Genomic DNA, 26,236 nt, shown 5'->3' with positions numbered 1-26,236 from the left:
GTAATGAATCCAAACTTTCAGCAAGCCTTTGGTAACATCCTACAAAAGAGGTTACTGTGCAACATTAAAGCACATGAGATTAGAGGTAATCTAGTTGTATGGATTAAAATTTGGTTGGCAGACAAAAAACAGTATCAGAATAAATGGAGACATAACAAAATTCTGCAGATGCTGGAATCTGGAGCAATGCACACAAAATACTGGAGGAACTCAGCAGGTCAGGCAGCATCTATGGAGGGAAATGAATAGTCGATATTTCAGATCAAGACCCTTTATCAGGACTGGAAAGGAAGAGGGCAGAAGCCAGAATAAGAAGGTCAGGGGGAGGGGGAGGAGCACAGGATGGCACGTAATAGGTGATTCCAGGTGGGGGGTGGGAAGTAGGTGGGTGGAGGAGGGGGGGTGAAAGGGAATGATGTGAGAAGCTTGGAGGTGATAGGTGGAAGAAGCAAAGGGCTAGAGAAGAAGGAATCCAATAGGAGTGGGCAGCAGACCATGGAATAAAGGAAAGGTGGGAAACCAGAGGGAGGTGATGGGTAGGTTGTGAGGGCAGGGGAGGGGAAAGAGAAGGGGTGAAGGGTCCACAGGAATGAGGAAAAACAAAAAGGGGGGGGCAAAGGAGGATAAACAGAGGGGAGTGGTTAACAGAAGTTGGAGAAATCAATGTTGATGCTGTCAGGTTGGAGACAACCAAGATGGAATATGAGGTTTTGTTCCTTCAACCTGCATCTGGCCTCAAAGTGGTAGTAGAGGAGGCTGTGGACTTCCTTTGGATTTGCTTGGGCCTCAGCTATCCACAAACTACATCAATGATTTGAACAAGAGAATCAAATGTAATATTTTTTATGTTTGCCAGTAACATGAAGCTAGATGGGATTGTGGTTTGAGGACATAAACGTGGTTGCAATGTGATTTGGACAAATGGAGTGAGTGGGAAAATACATGAGAGATGACATGACAGTACATGTGACATGATGGTACACATGACAGTATAATGTGGAAAATTGTAAAGCTCCCCATTTTGAGGAAAGGCAGACGATTAATTAGGTGGAGGTAGAATGGGAGATGTTGATGTCTACAGTGACCTGATTGCCCTCATACACCAGTTATTGAAAGCAAACATTAAGGTGCAACAAGTAGTTAACAAGGGGAATGGTATGTTGGCCTTCACTGTAACAGCTTTTGAGAACAGGATGTCCTGCTAATAAGTACACAAGGCCTTGCTGAGACCAAACTGGGTGCATTGTGTGTAGTTTTGGCACCCTTACTTATGTACTTAAAGAGGAAGTGAGGTGAAAGTTTACCTGACTAATTCCTTGGACAGTTGCAAGAGGAGAGATTGGGTCAATAGGTATATATTCAGTAACATCCATAAGAATGAGAGGGGATCTCATTGAAACTTACAAAATTCTGACAGGGCTGGATAGATTGAATGGGGAAAGAATATTTCCCTTGCTTGGGCTCTAAAATGAGGGGTCGCCAAGTTCGGGTATGTGGAGGAGTGGAGGAGACTAAGTGGAGGAGAAATTGGTTCACTCACTTGCGGAATTCTCAGTCACAGAAGACAGTCAAGGCCATGTCATTGAATGGATTTAATAAAGAATTAGGTAAATTTCTAGATGAAGGGAAGAGAATGGGAACAAGGCATTGAGTTGGAGGGTCAGCCATGACCATATTGAATGGCAGAGGAGGCTCAAAGGGCCAAATGGTTTACTTCTGCTCCTATTTTCTTTCTCCATGTTGTTATGTTTCCCTGAAGACAGACACAAAATGCTTAATTGAACATTTAAGTATTTCTTCTGTTCATTCTGTTAGGGACCCCCTCCCACTCCCATTAATTTTTGCTAAACTTTTCATTTTTACATAAGAGGAATAGATAGAGTGGACAGCCAGCGCCTCTTTCCCTGGGTACCAATGCTCAATACAAGAGGGCATGGCTTTAAAATAATGGAAGGGAAGTTCAAGGGAGATATCAGAGGGAGGTTTATTTTTTACCCAGAGTGTGGTTGGGACATGGAATGCGCTGCTTGGGGCAGTGGTGGAGGAAGGTGCATTGGTCAAATTCAAGAGATTACCAGATAAGCATATGGAGGAATTTAAAATAGAGGGATATGTGCAAGGAAGGGGTTAGATAGTCTTAGGGGAGGTCTAAAGGTCAGCACAGCATTGTGAGCTGAAGGGCCTGTATTGAGCTGTACTGCTCTATGTATATCTAGAGGAGTGCGTACAATCTTTTTGAATGTAACTCTTATTCTGCTTTTCCTTTCCTTATCGATTTCCTGGTCCTCCTTTGGCTAATTTTGAATCCTCGGACTTAATTTTGGTTTTGCAAGGTCGCAAGTATTTTCCTTTGACCTAATGCTATCTTTATCTTCTCTTGACAGCCACAGCTGGGCCACATATCCTTTTCTCTTGCCTTATACATACATTACTTGTAAACTATGTACTAATGGTTTAAAATCTGTTGGCATACCTGATAATGTAGTTTCCCAATCTATCATAGGCAGTTCACAGCTTGTACCTTTGAAGCTTTTACTCAGATCTGAGACTCTAGTTCAAGATTAAACTGAATAGTTCTCGATTTTAATATGAAATTGTATCATATTATGATCACTGTTCTCTAAAGACCCCCTAACCACTAGATCATTAATTAACACTTTCTCATTTCACAATATTAGAATTGAAATAACCTGTTCCCTTGTTGGTTCTCAATAGAATGATCTGAAAAATAATTTCAAATAGACTCCGTAAATAGACTCTGCACCACTGGTAATTTGGATGGCCCAGCCTATATGTAACTTAACGTCTCCCATGATTGTGTTACCCTTGTTGTATGAACTTCTATTTTCCTGATTTATACTGTGCCTTACAACACTATTACTATTTGGGGGCCTATAATCTCCAGTAATATTTTCTTCTCCTTGTTCCTTCTTAGTCCAAAAGGGCACTCTTTTAACTGCCAGGAAAGAATGGGCTCATATCGTCAGCCTAAAGTCAAGGGAGTTATTTGAAACAGTGTAAAGTTTACACAGCAAAAAGCAAGAAAGAAGAAGTCTACATAATGGGAGCAATGGAGACTGGGGCCTACATCGGATTAATGTTACTGCTACTAAAGCCAGTGGAATAAAGTAGAATGACTTCCAGCAAAAAGTAAGGTGAAATGGTCAGTGGATTGACATGAGTAACGACAAGATAGCAGATTGTTCAATCATGGGCAAAGATACATATCTAAGTAAATTCAACCAGTGTATTCCACTTGCAAACATATTCTGGTGAATTACTGAAGACTTTAGGCCAGATGAAATCTTCAGAGAGTTGCACATATAGAAGCAAATAGACTAGCAAGGTTGCAGTTGATTACACCAAATGACCAACATTACTGGGCTAAGATTGACAAAAGAAGTGGAGCTCAGCTGGAAAGAGGTGTTCAGCACTAATGTTTCAAAATCACATCTGGACATTCATTGAGACAGTATGCTGAATTGTTCCTGGATATTTACATGGGAGCTACAGGCCATAGTGTTCATATCTGATTCAAACCAAGTGAGAACACAATTTCTTGTTGTATTGTGGAGGGTCACGGCTGCCACATGACAGCACTGCCCACTACTTGGTCGGAAACCACTGCAAATCAAGGTTTGGCCCCGCCCCACCCATCAACCACACCTGACCATTGGCCCCTTTAAGTACCTTTGTACTTGGCCTTGGGCCATTGGCCTTTGTAATCGACCAGACCTTGCTGGCACCGAGTCATTGGCCCCCTGTAAATTACCTGGGCTGGACCCCCCAGCCCTCCAGCACTATAAAGGGCACCACGTGCGCTCAGCTCACTCTCCTTTTTGCCATCTTTGAGGGACCACCCTGCTTCACTCCAGGCCGAGTACCGTGGAACGGCGCTGGAGAAATCGTTGGTGAGGTGTGCACTGTTAAAGGGTTGGGAGTGTTTCAGTTAGTGTCCCTAGTAGCATAGAGCCATGCCTGCACTGAGTCAAGGGGTGGCGGGTATCGTATTGTTCTTCCTTGAATGTATCTACCTAGTTCGTTGTGTATGTGTGCACATATTTTATCCCTGGTGCGGTTATCCCATGCTCGCGATAAACTGTGTGCGTGTTATTCCCGTTACCATTTTCCCACACTCGTCTTTTGTAAATAAAATCATTCACTGCCAGACTGTGTTCAGAGTCCTTACTTTTGAGACCCATCGAATAAGTTTTCTCACTCAACACTTGTAAGCTTTATCATGTTTCTTGTGGCAAGGAGCCAGGTGGAGGAAGTTAAATAAATTAGAATGAATCCAAGTTCTTGTGAGGACAAGACAGAGTACGATTGTAGTAACACATTGAGTGCGCAACAGAGTATGATTGTAGCAGAACATAGTGACCAAATCTGTTCAACTACAAGGTGACAGTGGACCAGGCAACTTTCGGCGAATACTGACCTGCTTCACAAGATCTACACACAGGGTTGGTAGGAGCTAAAGTTTTCATCAAACTAGATCTATCTCATGCTTTGGCTCAGTTAAACATGAATACAAAGAGTCAGCAATATTTGACAACACAATACAAATACAAGGAGCGACCTAATGGTGTGAAGTTTTCTCCAAAGGTCTTTTCAGCCACCATGGACAAGATCCTACATGGTAAGATGGAGACACAAGAGATTGCAGATGCTGGAATCTGGAGCAACACGCAATCTGCTGGAGGAACTCAATGGTTCGAGCAGCATCTGTGAGGGGAAAGGAATTGTTGATGCTTCAGGTCAAAACCTTGCATCAGTTCTGCTTGACCCACTGAGTCTCTCCAGCAGACTGTTTGTTGCTAACTGTCTATCCAATCCAGGTGCTCCACTTACAGCATTGAAAGAGAAAACTTTTGCAATTAGAAGTGTGTAAGCGGCCACATGAAAACAGTGTAAAGCTCACAAAGAAGCAAGTGTGAATTTGCATTGGTGGTCTACTTTATGTAAAAGTGGATGTAAGTGGACACAACCAGTGAAAGTAATTGCAGAAACATACAAGATTGCAAGGTCAACCTGGTAAAGTCACATTTACGGAATTGGAAGTACAATGAGCCCATTTCAAAGAGTACATGTTGATTATATTGAGGGTTTGATTACCATTACTGATAGTCTCTTGAAACATCGATATGAAACATGCCGAGTCCTGTACCACAACAGACGATATACTATGGAAAAACAGGGATGACCAGAAAAGTTAGATTTCAAAGGCTTTCAGTTTTGTGCATTTCTATTTGAATACGTGATGAAACAAAGTGCCATTAAACACATACTTATTTCACCATATCATTCTGTGTCAAATGATGTGGTGGAGAGATCAGCGAAATTATCACTGGGGAAGCAAGTATTACATCGGTGTCCGAGTTTAACAATGGGATATTGACTAGCAAACTTTCTGCTGAAGTACAGGACGATGGCATTTCCCACAACAGGTTATACTTCTGATTTGTTGGAGAGTCATAGAGTCATACAGCAAAGAAACAGTCCCTTCAGCCCATTGTGTCCATGCCAACCTGTTTTGCCCATCCATACTAATCCGTTTGCCTACGTTAAGACCATATCCTTCTGTACTTTGCCTAATTGTGCCTCTTAAACACAGTAACTGTATCTGAGTCACCACTTCCTCTGGAAGTGCATTCCAAATATCAAACACTCTCTGCATAAAACTTACCCCTCGAATCTCCTTTAATTTTCCTATCACTGGCATAAGGCTCACTGGCCTCCAGTTATCTGGCTTATTCCCGCAGTCCTTCTTACGCCCCGCAGTCCACCGTGGCTGCTGGCAATGGTGGTGGAGGTGGATACAATAGGGTCTTTCAAAAGACTTTTGGATAGGTACATGGAGCTGAGAAAAATAGAGGGCTGTGGGTAAGTCTAGTAATTACTAAGGTAGGGATATGTTTGGCACAGCTTTGTGAGCTGAAGGGCCTGAATTGTGCTGTAGGTTTTCTATGTTAAATAAATGAACAGTCAATAACGTGGAAGATTAGTTCAGCTTAATCATGAGGGTAGAGCAGAAGAGAAGCAGTAGAAACAAAGTTATGGCTCAAGCTATGCAGAGACACATATTAAACACACAATGGACTTTGAGTTAACACAAACTAGCAAATTGTCATTCAAAGTGATAGTTGATGTATGTAGTACAAATGTGTATGTGAAAATGTGATTAAATTAGAAGTGTACTATGTGAATCACAAGGGCTAAAGAAGAGAATATGGAAGAGTTATGCGATTATGAGTATACTTCATCAGTTGATCCAATGGAAACTGTGGAAGAATAACGTAAGAGTTTACTGAATTGAATTCAGAAGTGACACCTGTTACGGACTCAGTGAATGTCCCTTTAAGATAGTGAGTGTGTGAGTGTGTGAGTGGCGTGCTTACGTCAACAGAAGATAAAGGACGTAATGACATTATTGAAGAAGTCAGTCAGTCGAAGAGAGAGAGAGAAGGGAGAGAGACACCAGCCTGCTCGTTTTCTCTATCGATGGATGAGAAACAATAACTGTGTCTGCCATTGAAATCCATGTATGGAAATTGGAAGTAATCTGGTGGAGTTCACTTTGTTGCTGACCTTTAGAAGGAAACGGGTATTTGTGTGAACGACCATGATTTGGATGCTTTTCGGGGTGAGGAAGTCACTACCGAGTAAACACTGAAGTGTCGTTTGGGTTCCATCGTGGAACATTTGGACTTCGTAATTACTCTCCCTATGTTCTCTACATCTACGTCTTATCTTCAGACAACGGTGGTTGTTGAAGAAGCCTTTGCTCATGTTTCACCTTATGGCTTGCTGAACTGAACTTTAAGAACCATTCCTGGACTTGGAGTTTGGGACTTTGCCACACACACACACGAACAGTTTAGGTTTTGGGGTTAATGTTCAAGGTTTAACATTTTTGAGTTCTAACATACTAACTTTTTACTTTTATTTTTCGTATTATTATAAGTAGTGATTAATAAAATAGTTTTTAAACACTGAATCATGACTCAGTGTTTTTTTTGTTGCTGGTTCGTAACACACCTTTCTCAACTCAATGAGTAGATGCATTGCCAATAACAGGTTATTTTGAGATCAAAGAGATCGACAAAACTGTAGTGGTTAGCATAACGCTGTTGCAGTGCCAGTGACCCAAGTTCAATTTTGGCCGCTGTCCGTAAGGAGTTAGTATGTTGTCCCCGTGACTGCGTGGGTTTCCTCCGGGTGCTCCAGTTTCCTCCCACATTCCAAAGACGTACGGGTTAGGAAGTTGTGGGCATGTTATGTTGGCGCCGGAGGCGTGGCGACACTTGCGGGCTGCCCCCAGAACATTCTACACAAAAGATGCATTTCACTGTGTTTCAATGTATATGTAACTAATAAAAAAATCTTATCTTGTCTTAAACAGTTAGATCTGTAAATAATGTATGTTTTTTTACTTTGAGAAAAGTGTAGTATATATAAGCATGTGGTGCATAAGTATGATGTCAGCATAATTGTGACACCATACATATATGCCATACATCTACCTAGCTCTAATAGACATCTTGGTCAGCATGGATAAGTTGGGCCGAAGGGCCTATTTCCATGCTGTATAACTCTACCACTATGTGCAATATAGTCAGAGAGAGTGGAATAAACATGATGCACATTCTTAGCAGTATTCCATGTCTCCAGCACTACATATATGTAATTAGATTAAAAATCCTGTAAATTAGATTCTGCTCAAAGTAGCACCATGGGATCCTTTATGTCCATTTGTAAGGGCAAATGAATCAGAAGCAGATTTATTATCACTGACATATGATGTGAAATTTGTTGTTCTGCAGCAGCAGTACAGAGCAAAGACATAAAAATCTATAAATTGCAAAAATAAATAAATAGTGCGAAAGAAAGGAATAATGAGGGAGCGACCATGGGTTCACGGACCATTCAGAAATCTGATGGCAGAGGGGAGGAAGCTGTTCCTGAATCAATGAGTGTGGGTTTTCAGGCTCCTGTACTTCCTCCCCAATGGTAGTAATGAGAAGAGGCTGTGTCCCAGTTGGTGAGAGTCCTTAATGACAGATACCACCTTCTTGAGGGATCACCTCTTGAAGATGTCCTTGATGGTGGGGAGGGTTGTGCCTGTGATGGAGCTGGCTGAGTCTATAACCTTCTTCAGCCTCTTGCGATCCTGTGTATTGGATCCTCCATACCATGCAACCTGTCAGGACTGGATCACCGATTGTGCAGTGCTTCCTCAATACTACATTTAAAGAGTGCTATACTCTCAAAGACACGGTTTTGTACTTAATGAATGAGACTTTAACCAACAAGACCAAGGTAGTTACCAACTGAACTTCAACTGATACCAAGGGAATGCAAAAAAGCATGATCGTAGACTTTGGTGAGATGGGGGAAGAGCTTTACATGCAACTAAATGGCCAAGGTCAAGGCAAATTTAGAGTCATACAGTACAGAAGCAGGCCCTTCGGCACACTGCATCCATGCCATTTTTGCACTAATCCTACGGTGACCCTTTTTATTCTCACCACAGCCAATCAGCTCCTTTGTGCCCTCTATATTCTACCACTTATTTGCACACTAGGGCTGACTTAATGGCCAATTCACCTTCCAACCCACACATTGGTGAGGAAGACCACACAATTACAGGGAGAACACGCAAACTTCCCAGTCAGTTCCAGAGGTCAAAAAGGGGCTATGTAGGTCAATATTATATGGCAGCTCTGTGTTGGTCAACTTGTAAGCAAGTTATTGAGTTCTCATCCAAGTTAAACATGGTCATTTTTGCTTCCATTCAGCCACAGAGTTCTAGACCACCTCGACACCACCCCACCCCGCACCCTCCACCATGCACTCTTTAGATTGTTAATATATCACTAAATACTGAAAGCCCTGGATAAAGTGGATGTGATGTTTCCATTAGTAGGAGTTGGGAATCCGAGAGCACAGCCTCAGAATAAAGGGATGTCCCTTTAAATCTGAGATGAGGAGGAATTTCTTCAGCCATAGGGTGATAAATCTGTGGAATCCATCACCACAGAGGGATGTGGAGGCCAAGCCATTTCAGTGTATTTAAGGCAGAGATTGGTAGATTCCTGACTGGCAAGGGGATTAAGGGTTACAGGGAGAAGGCAGGAGAATGGGGCTGAAAAAGAGAATCAGCCATGATTGAATGGCAGAGCAGACTCGGTGGGCTGAGTGGCCTAATTCTGCTCCTATCTCTTATGATCTTATAGTTGAAAATAAATGCAGTTTTTAAAATAGTATATGAAATTATGAGTTGCACAGATAGATGGTCAGAGTGTTTCTTCCATGGTGGAATATACCAGATACCAGAGGGCACAGTTTTAAGGAGAGAGGGGGAAGTTTTAAGGAGATTTACATGGCAAGTTTTTTTTTGACACACAGAGAGTGGTAGGTGCTTTGAACATGCTGCCAGGAGTGGTAGTGGAAACAGATACAATAGCAATGTTTAAGAGGCATTTAGACAGGCACATGAACAGGCAGGGAGTGGAGGGATGGAGATCATGTGTAGACAAATAGTATTAGTTTAATTTGGCACAAACATTGTGGGCCAAAGGGCCTGTTCCTCTGCAGTACTGTTCTTTATACAATTGGTAAGCTCCTACAGCAAACCTAATACTGCACAGTGACCAAAACAACCAGAACTTACGATACTCCTTTTTCTGAAGGGTATTTAACGGTGCCCAGTCCTTGATACAACATTTGGAGTTAATTTTCATTGTATCATCAAGTGATTATGTCTTATGTATTTTTAATTATATTTTAATGAGGAATATTAGAAGCTCTTTAATATTCTGCCTATGAATTGCCCATTGAGGTGATTGGCTACTATTTTGAACATTCCCCAAATGGGGATTATTGAACTCACAAAGGCAGACTTTATCTGCTTCATTGCCTATCTCTACATTTGGTGTTATTTACATATCTGTGATGCAGTAGAAAATATAAACAATGCAAGCTATTAAAATCTTTAGCAGTTAACTGAACACAAGGGAACCCCATTTCCAAGACTTCAGCTTGTTGCTGTCCAGCACAAGGTTCAGGAGTAGGCTATTGGCTCTGAGTCTGGTCTGTCTTTCTGTAAGATCATAGTCGATCTCTCCTTTAGTCTCAATATTCTCCTGCTTGAGCAACATAACCCTGTAATCTAAAATCCTACCCCAGCCTGGCATTAATATTGTTAACATTGGGCTGTGGGTTCAATATTCTGAGAGAGCAGTGGCGTACAAGTTGGAAAGGGTGCAAAGAAAATATATGAGAATGTTGCCTGGACTTGAGGGCCTGAGCTAGAGGAAGATGTTGGGCAGGTGAGGACATTATTTCCTTAGAACATAGGAGACATTATAGAGGTGTATAAAATCATGAGGGGCATAGATAGGATAAACACAGTCTTTTTCACAGGAAAAGGGAAACAAAAACTGGAAAGCATAGGTTTAAGGTGAGAAGGGAAAGATTTACAAGAGACCTAAGGGACAACTTCTTCACGCCAAGAGTGGTTCGTATTTGGAAAGTGCTGCAAGAGAAAGTAGTTGAGGCTGGTGCAATAACAACATTAGGAGGTGCATGGATAGGAGGTGCATGGATAGGAGGTGCATGGATAGGAGGTGCATGGATAGGAGGTGCATGGATAGGAGGTGCATGGATAGGAGGTGCATGGATAGGAGGTGCATGGATAGGAGGTGCATGGATAGGAGGTGCATGGATAGGAGGTGCATGGATAGGAGGTGCATGGATAGGAGGTGCATGGATAGGAGGTGCATGGATAGGAGGTGCATGGATAGGAGGTGCATGGATAGGAGGTGCATGGATAGGAGGTGCATGGATAGGAGGTGCATGGATAGGAGGTGCATGGATAGGAGGTGCATGGATAGGAGGTGCATGGATAGGAGGTGCATGGATAGGAGGTGCATGGATAGGAGGTGCATGGATAGGAGGTGCATGGATAGGAGGTGCATGGATAGGAGGTGCATGGATAGGAGGTGCATGGATAGGAGGTGCATGGATAGGAGGTGCATGGATAGGAGGTGCATGGATAGGAGGTGCATGGATAGGAGGTGCATGGATAGGAGGTGCATGGATAGGAGGTGCATGGATAGGAGGTGCATGGATAGGAGGTGCATGGATAGGAGGTGCATGGATAGGAGGTGCATGGATAGGAGGTGCATGGATAGGAGGTGCATGGATAGGAGGTGCATGGATAGGAGGTGCATGGATAGGAGGTGCATGGATAGGAGGTGCATGGATAGGAGGTGCATGGATAGGAGGTGCATGGATAGGAGGTGCATGGATAGGAGGTGCATGGATAGGAGGTGCATGGATAGGAGGTGCATGGATAGGAGGTGCATGGATAGGAGGTGCATGGATAGGAGGTGCATGGATAGGAGGTGCATGGATAGGAGGTGCATGGATAGGAGGTGCATGGATAGGAGGTGCATGGATAGGAGGTGCATGGATAGGAGGTGCATGGATAGGAGGTGCATGGATAGGAGGTGCATGGATAGGAGGTGCATGGATAGGAGGTGCATGGATAGGAGGTGCATGGATAGGAGGTGCATGGATAGGAGGTGCATGGATAGGAGGTGCATGGATAGGAGGTGCATGGATAGGAGGTGCATGGATAGGAGGTGCATGGATAGGAGGTGCATGGATAGGAGGTGCATGGATAGGAGGTGCATGGATAGGAGGTGCATGGATAGGAGGTGCATGGATAGGAGGTGCATGGATAGGAGGTGCATGGATAGGAGGTGCATGGATAGGAGGTGCATGGATAGGAGGTGCATGGATAGGAGGTGCATGGATAGGAGGTGCATGGATAGGAGGTGCATGGATAGGAGGTGCATGGATAGGAGGTGCATGGATAGGAGGTGCATGGATAGGAGGTGCATGGATAGGAGGTGCATGGATAGGAGGTGCATGGATAGGAGGTGCATGGATAGGAGGTGCATGGATAGGAGGTGCATGGATAGGAGGTGCATGGATAGGAGGTGCATGGATAGGAGGTGCATGGATAGGAGGTGCATGGATAGGAGGTGCATGGATAGGAGGTGCATGGATAGGAGGTGCATGGATAGGAAAGATTGAGAGGGATATGGGCAAAATGCAGGCAAATAGGATTAGCTTAGGTGGGTACCTTGGTCGCCATGGAAACACTAGCTAATCAGGCCTGTTTCCGTTCTATATTACTTGATGACTCTGTCTCTACATTTTATGAATCTTTGCGTAAAATACTGTGCATTAAGACTTGAACTTTTTGTCAGCTCAATACATCCTAAAGCACTCTCGGGCAATAAAGTATGAATTGTATCTGAAGCACATGGCATTATTTTCATACAAGTACATACAACTATATTCTTACATTTTTGTGCAGACAGGGTTATTTTTAGGAACTCTTGCACATATTAAAAATCGAACAGGGAAATATTGTTTTAAATGATGCACATCTGAAACAGTCTGGTATGTACTTGGAATTCTTTCTGTATGTAATTAACTTTATCTTTTTTAATTACACATTATAAAATCACTGAGCCGAGCAATATTTGGCCCTACTTTATTCCACCATTACTGTATGCTACACTGTGGGATATCAATCACTTCATTAAGGTTTTTCAATAAAAATGAAGTTTCTAGATTTCCTTAAGACATAAGGCGGCCATGTAGTCCATGAAGTGTAACCATCTCAGAGCAATCTCATTCCTCCACTTATATCCCCAGCAACCTGTTCTTCCTATATTCTCATCAACTCCCTCCAGGTTTGACCTACAGATTAAGGGCAATTTACAGTGTCCAATTAAGCTACCAATTTGCACATCATTGGGATGTGGGACAAAACCAGAGCACTTTGGGGAAACCCACAGGGTCACACAGAGAGCATGCAAACTCCACACTGCCAGTACCAGAGGTCAGGATTGAACCTGGGCCACTGGTGCTGTGAAGCATACACTCTATTAGTTGTCCCACTGTGCCATTGTTTGGTACAGAATTAACTGAAACTGGGATTCTCACATTGTTCCAGTTTAGTTGCATGATTTTCCTCACCCCTTAATTGATAAAGTATTTGGTTGAAAGTTGCGGAGAGTACAAGCTGATAGTGGAACAAAAGTACTAGGGTATCTGTGAACTTAGTGATCATCCAGACCCACATTCCAACTCCATATCCATGAAAAATTAAGGATTAAGAGATAAACAGAAACAGCAAAAGGAATGGGATGCATTAGACTAGCAGCCAGGGGGCTAAGGCATTAATCTAGAGACACAAGTTTAAATCTCACCAAGGCTCTTGTGGAATTTTAAATTCAAGCAATAATGCAGGAATTTAATCAAAAGCATGCTGAAAATACACATAGGTGACCCCTTCTTACAAACTTCATCAACCCACTTTGTAACCTCATCAAAAACTTCATTCCAGTGAATAAAACCCAAATAAAAACAGAAAGTGTTGGAAATACCCAACAGGATGTGGTGTACATGGATCTTAGTGAGGTGTTTGATAAGGTTCCTCATGGAAGGCTCATTCAGAAAGTCAGGAGGCATGGGATCCAGGGAAACTTGGCTGTGTGCATTCAGAACTGGCTTGCCCAGGAAAGACATAGGGTGGTTGTAGATGGAACCTATTCTGCCTGGGGGTCGGTGACCGGTGGTGTTCCGTAGGGATCTGCTCTGGGACCCCTGCTCTTTGTGATTTTTATAAATTACTTGGATGAGGATGTGGAAGGGTGGGTTAGCAAGTCTGCAGATGATACAAAGCCTGGTAGTGTTGTGACAGTGTAGAGGTTTGCTGTAGGTTACAACAGGACATTGATAGGATACAGAACTGGGCTGAGAAGTGGCAGATTGAGTTCAACCTGGAAAAGTGTGAAGTGATACACTTTGGAAGATCAAATTTGAAGGCAGAATACAAGGTTAATGACAGGACTTTTAGCAGTGTGGAGGAACAGAGGGATCTTGGGGTCCAAGTCCATAGATTCCTCAAGGTTGCCATTCAGGTCGATAGGGTTGTTAGGAAGGCATATGGTGTGTTGGCCTTCATTAGTTGGGGTATTGAATTCAAGATCTGCGAGGTAATGTTGCAGCTCTATAAAACTCTGGTTAGAACAAACTTGGGAGTATTGTGTTCAGTTCTGGTCGCCTCATTATAGGAAAAATGTGGAAGCTTTAGAGAGGATGCAGAGGAGATTTACCAGGATGCTGCCTGGATTGGAGAACATGTCTTATGAGGAGAGGTTGAGCAAGCAAGGGCTTTGCTCTTTGGAGAGAAGGAGGATGAGAGGTGATTTGACAGAGGTGTACAAGATGATAAGTAGACAGTCAGAGACTTTTTCCCAGGGTGAAAAAGACTTAGAAAATAGAACATAGAACAGTACAGGCCCTTTGGGCCACAATGTTGTGCCGACATTTTATCCTGCTCTAAGATTTATCTAATCCTTCCCTCCCACATAGCCCTCCATTTTTCCATCATTCACGTGCCTATCTAAGAGTCTCTTAAACGTCCCTAATATATCAGCCTCCACAACCTCCACTAGCAGTGCGTTCCACACACCCACCACTCTGTAAAAAACCTACCTCTGACATCTCCCCAATACCTTCCTCTAATCACCTTAAAATTATGCCCCCTCATGTTCGCCATTTTAATACTGGGAAAAGTCTCTCCAAAATCCGACTTCCAATCTGCTCCTCAGTGTCTCTACTGTTATTGGTGGGGGGGGGGGGGAAATACCCCAATTGACTGATCACTCCCTTTCTGTTTCTGACTTTCATCCACACTGACTCAGTAGACGATCCCTCCAGGACATCCTCCTTTTCTACAGCTGTGACACTGTCCCTGATCAGCAAAGCCACTCCCCCACCTCTTTTACCTCCATCCCTATCCCTTTAGAAACATCTAAACCCTGGAATATCCAGCAGCCATTCCTGTCCTTGTGACAGCCAAGTCTCTGCAATGGCCACCATGTCATAGTTCTGTGTACTGACCTATGCTCTAAGTTCATCACCCTTGTTCCTGATACTTCTCACATTAAAGCAGACACACTTCAGCCCATCCAACTGACTGCAGTTTTGCCCTTTCAACTGCCTGTCCTCCATCACAGTCTTTCTACACTCTGCATCCACTTGTACACTAAATGCACCAATCTCTGACCTATCACAGTTCCCTAACACAGTCAGTAAGGAGCTGCAGCTGGATGCACCTCATGCAGATGTACTATCAGGGAGACTGGAGGTCTCCAGGAACTCCCACATCTCACAAGATGAACTCACCACTGGCCCTGGAGCCATTCTCACTACTCTAGCCTGGCACTAAAGGAAAAATCAGAGAAAGAAAGACAGAAGGAATCTCACCAGAGACTTACCTTAGCCGCCACCTCCTCTCGCCAAAGCCTCAAGTGCTCCACTCTAACCCTGGCCATCTCCAACAGTGGCCACTCCACTTAGACCTACCCTCCTTTTATTTGCTGCTGTTAATTAGCCAATCAACTCATAACAATTTGCAAATGTGCCTCTTTTAGACTCTTGTAAGGTGAAACTCACAAGCTCATGCACAGAGACTCACCTCTTTTCAAAGCTCCCGCTCCAAAATAGAAATGATAGAAAAATGGAGGACTATGTGGGAGGGAAGGGTTAGATAGATCTTACAGCAGGATAAAATGTCAGCACAACATTGTGGGCCGAAGGGCCTGTATTGTGCTGTAATGTTCTATGTTCGAGGTCAGGAAGCATCTGTAGAAAGAGAAACAGAGCTAACATTTCAGACAAATTACCCTTCACCCAGTTTTAATGAAATGTTATCCATAGATACTGCCTGACCTGCTGAGTTTTTCTGACACTTTGTTTTTATTTTAGTCAATCACAACTTGCTTTTAGCAAACCTGTGTTTATCAATTTGTATTTCCCAATGGAACATTATTTTCTGATTTTTCACTGGAAAAACTTCCTCACATCAAAGGTTAAGCTGATGATCCTGCTGAGTTTGTCCTTTTTGAACAAAGATGTCACATTGCTATTCTCCGCTGCTTTGTTCAAAGCTTTCTTCAATGAGTTGCTTCTCGCACTTGAAACAAAAACTAATGGTTTCTCATTATCTTTTCTTTATCTACTAAAGCAAGCCTTGAATACTAGTTCCATGTCTGGTGAGGTTCCTTTGATGGCGTCCTTGATACTCCCAAATATGACATATGCATCAGATTTCATTTCACAAATGACCCTCATTTACCTCCTACTATCTCGGTTACACCTACAGTATATGTCTCATTCTTTTCACTGTTATACTGCATTGCTCCAATAAACATCCCTTTATCTCCCTTAGGCATCAACAATGGTCAAGAAATACATACTTGTTCTGTGATACTCAACTCAATATATAGCAGCAACAGCCTATTGTATTCCAAAATGCAATTCCACTGAGGTTAACTGAATCACTATCCCTTTTGCATCACCTTTTGTACTCTCATCTTCTCTGCTGACCATCATTCTTATCCCACAATTTGCTTTCTTGGTTTTAACTGAAATCATCTTTGTGCTTTCACTCTTCTCATTCTAATTGAACGAGTGGCCACATTACCTGAACGTAGATGTCTCTCCCTTCCCGATCAACTTTCACACTGTGAAGTTGTCCATTTGCCAACCTTCTGCCATCGATGCTGAAGATATTGGCGTCCTTATTGTTATCCAGTTTGTACCTTATCTGGAGACTCCCTGAAACAAGAGTTGTTTGTTGTCAGTTCATGGGATATGAAGGTAAACTGAATGCTCTGCTTTAGGAATAAATCATAACAAGACTTATAGTAAGAACATACAATGGAATATCCAATACAAAGGGAGGTGCCAATCTTGCCAACTCCCTGCTAAAGACCTTCCACAATGATAAACAGCACTAACTGTGCTCTGTTGACAAGGAAACTATCACCCGTTGATGTGGTCAGTCTTTCTGTAGGTTGATTGGAAATGGAAATCAGGCAGAAGATACAGGATCCTGAGGGCACATATCACCAGGCTCAAGGACAGCTTCTGTCCCGTTGTTATAAGACTACTGATGTTATAAGACTGTATGATAAGGTGGACTCTTGACCTCACAATCTACCTTGTTATGACCTTGCACCTTATTGTCTACCTGCACTGCACTTCCCCTGTAGCTGTGACACTTTGCTCTGTATTCTGTTATTGTTTGTACAATGTACTACCTCAATGCACTGTGTAATGAATTGATCTGTACAAAGAGTATGCAAGACAAGTTTTTCACTGTACCTCGATACACGTGACAATAATAAACCAATACCAATACCAAGGTACAGGGAATATTTTCATAAGCTGTTTGAAAACCTGGCTCCAATCATAGAATTGCAATAGCACAGAAGGAGGTCACTCACTGCATTCAACAGAATCCCATTGGTCCCATTTCCCTGCTCTTTCCTTGTAGCCCTGTCAATTGTTTTCCTTTAATGCTGATCGTGCTGAGGTTGAGAGGGTTGAAAGCTTTAAGTTCTTTGAAGTGAACATCACCAATAGTCTGTCCTGGTCCAACCACGTAGATGCCACGGCCAACAAAGCTCACCAGCACCTCTACTTCCTCAGGAGGCTAAAGAAATTTGGCATGTCCCCTTTGACCCTTACTAATTTTTATCGATGCATCATATAAAGCATCCTATCTGGATGTATCATGGCTTGGTATGGCAGCTGCTCTGCCCGTGACTACAAGAATCTGCAGAGATTTTTGGGCACAGCTCAGCACATCACGAAAACCAGCCTCCCTTCCACGGACTCTTGTCACACTTCCCATTCCCTCAGTAAAGAAGCCAACGTAATCAAAGACCCCTCCCACCTTGGACATTCTCTCTTCTCCCCCCTCCTATTGGGAAGAAGATACAAAAGCCTGAAAGCACATACCACCAGGCTCAAGGACAGCTTCTATCCCACTGTTATAAAGCTATTGAACGGTTCCTTTGTACGATAAGATGGACTCCTGACATCACAATCTACCTCGTTATGACCCTGCACCTTATTGTTTAACTGCACTACACTTTCTCTGTAACTATAACACTTTATTCTGCATTCTGTTATTGTTTTCCCTTGTACTACCTCAAATGAACTGTTTTAATGAAATGATCTGTAAGGATGACATGCAAAACAAAATTTTTCACTGTACCTCGGTACATGTGACAATAATAAAACAATTTACCAATTTACCAATTACCAATTTAAAGGCCTTGATTGACTCTGTTCCACCACTCTGTGGCATCTTGGGATGTTTTGCGCCATATACATGCAGATTGTTTTTTCATAGGAAATGGATATTCACAAAGTTCCCTCAGAAAGTGACTGATTTTCACAATGCCCACAGTCCCTCTCTCAATCTGACCTATGTGTGACCAGTCCCACACAAGATACTTCAATCTTAATGTCTGGAGGAAAACTATAAATGGACAATGAATACCCCCTCGCCACCTACATCCTAAGACACTTTAAACATAGATATCTGCATCCTGCACATGTAGAACGAAGGATACAAATGGTTCTATTTTACATTGCTAAGAATGAAAAGGCAACATTTAATTAAAATGGATTTCTAGTACTGTGAACATGACAATTCAAATGGCCCTTGTCAGATTGGAAAGGACAATTTGGAGCAATGAGCAGGGATGCTTCTGGAAGGATGTTAATGTCTGAAAGGGGAAGACAAACGAATAAAGTCTGCCTGATTGTAAGATAGCATATTATTAAATTTCCTTTCTTCACAAAATCTCCTGTTTAATAGGCTTTACTCGCTACACTGAACCAAGATAAGATAAGATATCTTTATTGGTCACGTGTACATTGAAACACACAGTGAAATGCATCTTTTTGCGTAGAGTGTTCTGGGGGCAGCCCGCAAGTGATGCCATGCTTCCGGCGCCAACATAGCATGCCCACAACTTCCTAACCTGTACGTCCTTGGAATGTGGGAGGAAACCGGAGCACCCGGAGGAAACCCACGCAGACACGGGGAGAACGTACAAGCTCCTTACAGACAGTGGCCAGAATTGAACCCGGGTTGCTGGCGCAATAATAGTGTTATGCTGACTGCTACGCTACTGTGCTGCCCTATACCTACCACAGGCCTTCCAACTATAAACTATTCTTTCCCTGGATTTTGAACTTCTGAATGCTTTTTTGTCTACAATTCTTCCTTCAATCTTTACATTGTTAAAACTCAGCCATCGTCTTTTATTTCCTGTTATCTGACACCAAAATGTCTAAGATATGGAACCAATTAATTTAGAAAAAGCTTAAAAAGTATGTGCAGCAAATTGCTTTTCACACATAGGAGTGACGACTTTCCAGATGCCCTTTGCTGAATCTCCTTAGCAATTTGGAAACGGGCAAGTATGGAAGTATAATGCAAAGCATCCATGCTTTTATGGGATTCAGCCTCGACAAAAGTGAAAGAGCTGATGAGAGGGAGAACCGTTTAGAAACAACAGTACATTTAACAGAGGTTGTGTGTGCTGTGCAGTTTCAGCAAAGGAGGAGATAGGATTCATGATCATTTCCCCATCCCTCTGCCTTTCAGTCAGCGTCTACCTTGGTGGAGGGAATAAAATTCCTGATATTGCAGGGATCTACTTCAGCTCTTCACAGTTCACTTACTCGAGCACCAATATATTTTCTACTCACCTTACTTCTGTAAATGTAGACAAACCATATCTGCTGGCTGTGAACTTTTATTGTCTAAGTTTGATACTATACAGAGGAGGCAGGTTGGTAGAGGAACTTTCTTTTGTGAGGCCCATTTCCTTGAATAAATTCCATCAATAAATGAGTTAAAAATGACTTAGAGCTCAGCCTTTGAAGGTGTGCACATGCAAGTCACATCTGCATACTGCTTCTCTGGTGACCTTGATTCTGGAGTGCAGGTGTGTTAGGTTGAACAGTTTCCCATTAGGAATGTAGGCTTGCTCTACTCTGTTATGAAGTTTGTTACGGGTGAGGTGCAGTACAGTGGTGAGAAAGAGTGAAAATGTATTGTGTCAATAATACAGACTTGCATCTTCACAAAGTTTAGCTTCATTTATGGATAGGAAAAGTTTAGAAGGTTACGGGCCAAATGCGGGCAAACAGGACTAGTTTGGACTGGCATGGACGAGATGGGTTGAAGGGCTTGTTTCCATGCTGTGTGACTCTGTGACTCTATGTCGACCTATTGGTTAGAATCATGACTTGCATGCCATCATGAAGCATCTGGCCTGTCAAGTCACTTAAAAAATTTGTAAGTTTCAATGAAAGCTCCTCTTATTCTTCTAATCTTTAAGAAATACAGTCCCAGTATACTCTCCTCATTTGGCAAACGCATTATCTCTGAAACCAGTCCAGTAAATGTTCGCTGTAATCCATCTACGGAAACTAGATCCTTTCTTATGACAAGGAGGATAAAACTGTACATAATATTCCAGGTCCAGTTTCACCGAAGCCCAACACAACTGCCTTTACCCTGAATCAAACCGTAACGTGGGTTTCCTCCGGGTGCTCCGGTTTCCTCCCACATTCCAAAGATGTACGGGTTAGGAAGTCGTGGGCATGCTATGTTGGCGCCGGAAACATGGCGACACTTGCGGGCTGCTCCCTGAACACTCTACGCAAAAAGATGTATTTCACTGTGTGTTTCGATGTACATGTGACTAATAAAGAAAGCTGATCTCAAATTTCCATATTATTCCATCTCACCCATTCAATCAGTTGATCCATCTCCACCTGGAGCCTCTTTACATCCCCCTCCATACTCACAGTCTCACCTCAGCAAACTTGGAAATATGACATTTCATCCCCCAGATTGTGAAAAGTTGGGGTCCCAATGCTAATCCCTGTTTACCTCACTTCAGAATCAGACTCAGGTTCACTATCACTGACATATGTCACAAAATTTGTTGTTTTGTGGCAGCAGTACAGTGAAAGACGTAAAGACATAAAAATTACAGTAAGTTACAAATATAAATAAACAGTGCAAAAGAGGAATAACGAGGTAGTGTTCATGGGTTCATGGACCGTTCAGAAATCTGATGGTGGAGGGGAAGAAGCTGTTCCTAAATCGTTGACTGTGGGTCTTCAGGCTCCTGTACCTCCTCCCTAATGGTAGTAACATGAAGAGGGCATGTCCTAGGTGGTGAGGGTCCTTAATGATGGATGCCATCTTCTTGCCTCTTGAAGATGTGCTCAATGGTGGGGAGGGTTGTGCCCATGATGGAGCCGGCTGAGTCTACAACCCTCTGCAGCCTCTTTTGATCCTGTGCACTCTAGCCTCTGTACCAGGCGGTGATGCAACCAGTCAGAATGCTCTCCCCTGTACATCTATAGAAATTTGCAAGAGTCTTTGGTGACATACCAAATATCCTCAAACTCCTAATGAAGTGGAGCTGCTGGCGTGTCTTCTTCATGATTGCATCAATGTGTTGGGGCCAGGACAGATCCTCTGAGATGTTGATGCCCAGGAACTTGAAGCTGCTCACCCTTTCTGCCACTGACCCTTCAATGAATACTGGTGTGTGTTCTCCCGACTTCCCCTTCCTGAAGTCCACAATCAATTCCTTTGTCTTGCTGACATTAAGTGCGAGGCTGTTGTGTCACCATTCAGCTAGCCAAACTATCTCACTCCTGTACACCTCCTCATCGCCATCTGAGATTCTACCAACAGTTGTGTCATCGACAAATTTATAGATTATTACTCGTCTCAGTTGTTACAGCCTGCACACCTGAGAATGATCTGTTTATTCCCAGTCTCTGCTTTCTGTTCAAAAAAACAGAGATTAATCCATGTCCATATCACCCCCAATACTTTGTTCCCTATCCTTGTTAACCAATCATCTGTGATAGACCATAACAAAAGACTTCCAAAAATCCAAATGCACCAGATCCAGGGACTCCCCCTTAATTATTCCACTTGTCAAATCTTCAGAGAAACTACAGATTAATCAAGCATGATTTTCCTTTAATTAACCCTGTTGTTTCTGCACAAACATGTTATTCAAAGTTCTCTGTTATTGTATCCTTCATTATAAACTGCAGCATTTTCTCTGGTAGTTGTGTTTGACTAACAGGTCGATCGTTTCTTGTTTTATCTCTCCCTCCCGTCTTAAATTAGTGAAGTCACATTTGCTATACTCCAATCCATGGGAACAAACTCAGAATCTACAGAACCCTGGAAGATAATAATTAGAGCATTCACTATCTCTAAAGCTACTTTGTTCAAAGTTCTGGGGTGTACCAGGTGCTAACCTAACAATTAACAGATGTAAATTTATTAAAAAATTAAGACTAATTAAAATAACATCAAAGAAAACAAACCATTTAGAGTCCTAGAGTCATAGAGCACTACAGCACAGAAACACGCTCTTTGGCCCATCTAGTTCATGCTGGCCTGGTTTTTAAGATTAAGATTAAGATATCTTTATTAGTGTCACAAACCAGCAACAAAAGAAACACACTGAGCATGATTCAGTGTTAAAAACTATTTTATTAATCACTACTTATGATAATACGTAAAATAAAAGTAAAAAAAAAATGTTAGTATGTTAGAATTCAAGAATGTTAAACCTCGAACGTTAACCCCAAAACTAAACTCTTCGTGTGTGTGTGTGACAAAGTCCAAAACTCCCAGTTCCGGAATGGTTCTTAAAGTTCAGTTCCGCAAGCCATAAGGTGAAACATGAGCAAGGGCTTCTTCAACAACCACCGTTGTCTGAAGATAAGATGTAGATGTAGAAAAACATAGAGAGAGTACATACGAAATCCAAATGTTCCACGATGGAACCCAAACGACACTCCAGTGTTTACTCGGTAGTGACTTCCTCACCCCGAAAAGCATCCGAACCGTGGTCGTCCACACACAAATACCTGTTTCCTTCTACAGGTCAGCAACAAAGTGAACTCCACCGGATTACTTCCAACTTCCATACATGGATTTCAGTGGCAAACACAGTTTTTGTTTCTCATCCATCGATAGAGAAAACAAGCAGGCTAGTGTCTCTCTCCCTTCTCTCTCTCTCCCTTCTCTCTCTCTCTTTCTTCTTCTTCTGACTTCTTCAACAACGTCATTACGTCCTTTATCTTCTATTGACGTAAGCACGCCCCACACACACATACACACACACTCTCTATCTTAAAGGGACTTTCACTGAGTCCATAACATTAGTCACCTGTACATTGAAACACACAGTGAAATGCATCTTTTGCGTAGAGTGTTCTGGGGGCAGCCCGCAAGTGTCACCACGCTTCCGGCACCAACATAGCATGCCCACAACTTCCTAACCCGTACGTCTTTGGAATGTGGGAGGAAACCGGAGCACCCAGAGGAAACCCATGCAGACATGGGGAGAACGTACAAACTCCTTACAGACAGCAGTGGGAATTGAACCCAGGTCGCTGGCTCTGTAAAGCATTACGCTAACCGCTTCTGATAGTCCCATCTACCTGCACCCAGACCATAGCCCTTCGTACCTCGCTCATCCATGCACCTATCCAAACTTCTCTTAAATGTTACAATTGAACCTGCATCCACCACTTCCGCTGGCAGCTCATTCCACACTCACACCTCCCTCTGAGTGAAGAAGCTCCCCCTCAGATTTGCCTAAAATATTTTACCTTTCACCCTAAACCTACGACCTCTATTTCTAGTCTCACCCAAGTTGAAAGGGTCAAGCCTGCATGCATTAATCCTATCTATACCCCTCATAATTTTGTATACTATAAGATCTCCCCTCATTCTCCTGTGCCCCAGGGAATAGAGTCCTAACCTATTCAACCTATCCCTGTAGCTCAGGTCCTCAAGTCCTGGCAACATCCTTGTAAATTTTCTCTGCACTCTTTCAAGCTTATTAATATCTTTCCTGCAGGTAGGTGATCAGAACTGCACACGATACTTGAAGTTTGGCTCACCAACGCCTTATACATCTTCAACATAACGTCCCAACTCCTGTACCTACTGCCCTGATATATGAAGTCCGATGCACCAAAAGCTCTCTTTACAACCCTATCTGCCTGTGACACCACGTTCAAGAAATTATGGATCTGTATTCCCAGGTCCCTTTGTTCTACCGCACACCTCAGAGCCCTACCATTCACTGTATCTTACCCTGGTTTGTCCTCCCAAAGTGCATCATCTCACACTTGTCTGCATTAAGTTCCATCTGCCATTTTTCAGCCCATTTTCCCAGTTGGTCCAGATCACTTTGCAAGCTTTGATAGCCTTCCTCGCTGTCTACCACACCTCCAATTTACCTTTATGGTGGAGGTCACTGTCCCCTTTCAAATAAGTTGGTCATGCTAGCTGGGCTGTCAAAGGCTCATATGAAACTCAGGGACCAGGTACAAAGTGCACCCAACCCTCTCCACATGTTGGGAGACCGCCACTGTTGAGTCCAGTGAAGGAATGGGAAGTCAAGTGCACTGCCATCTGACCTCGGGTGCATTCTGTATTTCTGCGCTGCTGTGCATTGGCAAGTTCAGAACACATTGGCAAGGAGAATGCACTCAGCCAACCGTTCTCTACGGAACTGAAGATGACATTGGAGATTTTGCATTTGAAGAGGTCCATTTTCACTCTTGTCAATTCAAAGTCAAAGTCAGAGTTCAGTTTATTGTCATGTGCACAAGTACATGCATGGACTGGTGCAATAAAAATCTTACTTGCAGTAGCATCACATAGCATTGGATAAGCAGCATTCACAAGAAAAGCGTAAGTTAAACATAAATTTACACAATTTTTACAAGAAAGAACATGGTCAGGACAAAAAAATTGATGTCCATTGTAGTGTAAAATGGTCAAAGTGTTACTATACTGAGGTAATGATTAGCATTGTGCAGATCGGTCAAGAATCGAATGGTTGAAGGGAAGTAGCTCTTCTTGAACCTGGTGGTGTGGGACTTCAGGCTTCTGTACCTTCTGCCCAATGGTAGCTGTGAGGAGATGGCATGGCCCAGATGGTGGGAATCTTTGATGATAGATGTTGCCTTCTTGAAGCAGTGCCTCCTGCAGATACTACCAATGGTGGGGAGGGATGTGCCTATGTTGTGTTGGCTTGAGTCCATTGCTCTCTGCAGCTTCTTATGTTCTTACATTCTTGCAGACATCCACTGAAGTATTATTATTTAGATATCCATTTGTCCAGCTCGTGGTGTCACCAAAGATGCCCTAACTTGGAGTCTTGTGATCATTTCTGGTTGCCTCATTATAGGAAGGATGTGGGAGCTTTAGAGAGAGTGCAGAGGAGATTTACCAGGCTATTGCCTGGATTGGAGAGCATGTCTTATGATGATAGGTTGAGTGAGCTAGGGTTTTTCTCTTTGGAGAGAAGGAGGATGAGAGGTGACTTGATAGAGGTGTATAAGATGATAAGAGGCATACATTGAGTGGACAGTCAGAGACTTTCCCAGGGCGACAATGGCTAACATATGGGGGCATAAAATTTAAGGTGATTGGAGGAAGATATAAGGAGGATGTCGGGGTAAGTTTTTTTATACAGAGAGTGGTAGGTCCGTGGAACACACTGCCAGCAGAGGTTGTGGGGGCCGATATATTAGGGACATTTAAGAGACTCTTAGATAGATACATGAATGATAGAAAAATGGAGGGCTATGTGGGTGGGCAGGGTTGGATAGATCTTAGTGCAGGATAAAATGTTAGCACAACATTGTGGGCCGGAAGGCCCGTACTGTGCTGTAATGTTCTATGTTCTATGTTCTAAGCTGAGGTACAAACTGAGAGAATGTCAACTCAGTTCAGTTGATGAGCCTCACTCCATGCTACAGCAGGTTCTGGCTACACATCCAGGTCCAGAACATATAGTATTTTCATATAGATTCTGGGGCAATCCTTTCTTCTGGCTGCACCACCCCTCAGTTAAACTCCAATGTGTTCAAGGAGAAGAGTAATAATTACAAGGTTCCGTCTAAAAAGCAGCAATGAATTCTCAGTGTTCTGAACAGCACTGACACCCATCACTGACTTACTTGTTGCTTGCACCATGTGAGGTCACTTCAACAAATGAAACAACACACAGAAACAAAAGCAAGCTGAGAAATGCGAGAGACAATACAAACTTAACTTGTGTTCCACAGTGCTGCTGCTGTCTTCCATGGGAGCTTTATATGATTTTATTTACAATCCCAGAAAGCTTTGATGAAGGGTATACTCCTTCCAACACATTCCCTTCACATCATTAATCTCACTGATCATTACTGTTCTGTCATGATGGGC

The 26,236-nt window shown here is 42.9% G+C and overlaps 1 pseudogene; it reads right to left on the bottom strand.

Moving 5' to 3' along the window:
• The window catches only part of LOC127572767 (contactin-associated protein-like 5), a 991,970-nt pseudogene that overhangs the window by 90,419 nt on the left and 875,315 nt on the right, over positions 1 to 26,236 (bottom strand).

The sequence above is a fragment of the Pristis pectinata genome, chromosome 1 (assembly GCF_009764475.1).
Source record: "Pristis pectinata isolate sPriPec2 chromosome 1, sPriPec2.1.pri, whole genome shotgun sequence".
Taxonomy (NCBI): domain Eukaryota; kingdom Metazoa; phylum Chordata; class Chondrichthyes; order Rhinopristiformes; family Pristidae; genus Pristis; species Pristis pectinata.
This window is presented reverse-complemented; position numbering and strand designations above follow the sequence as displayed.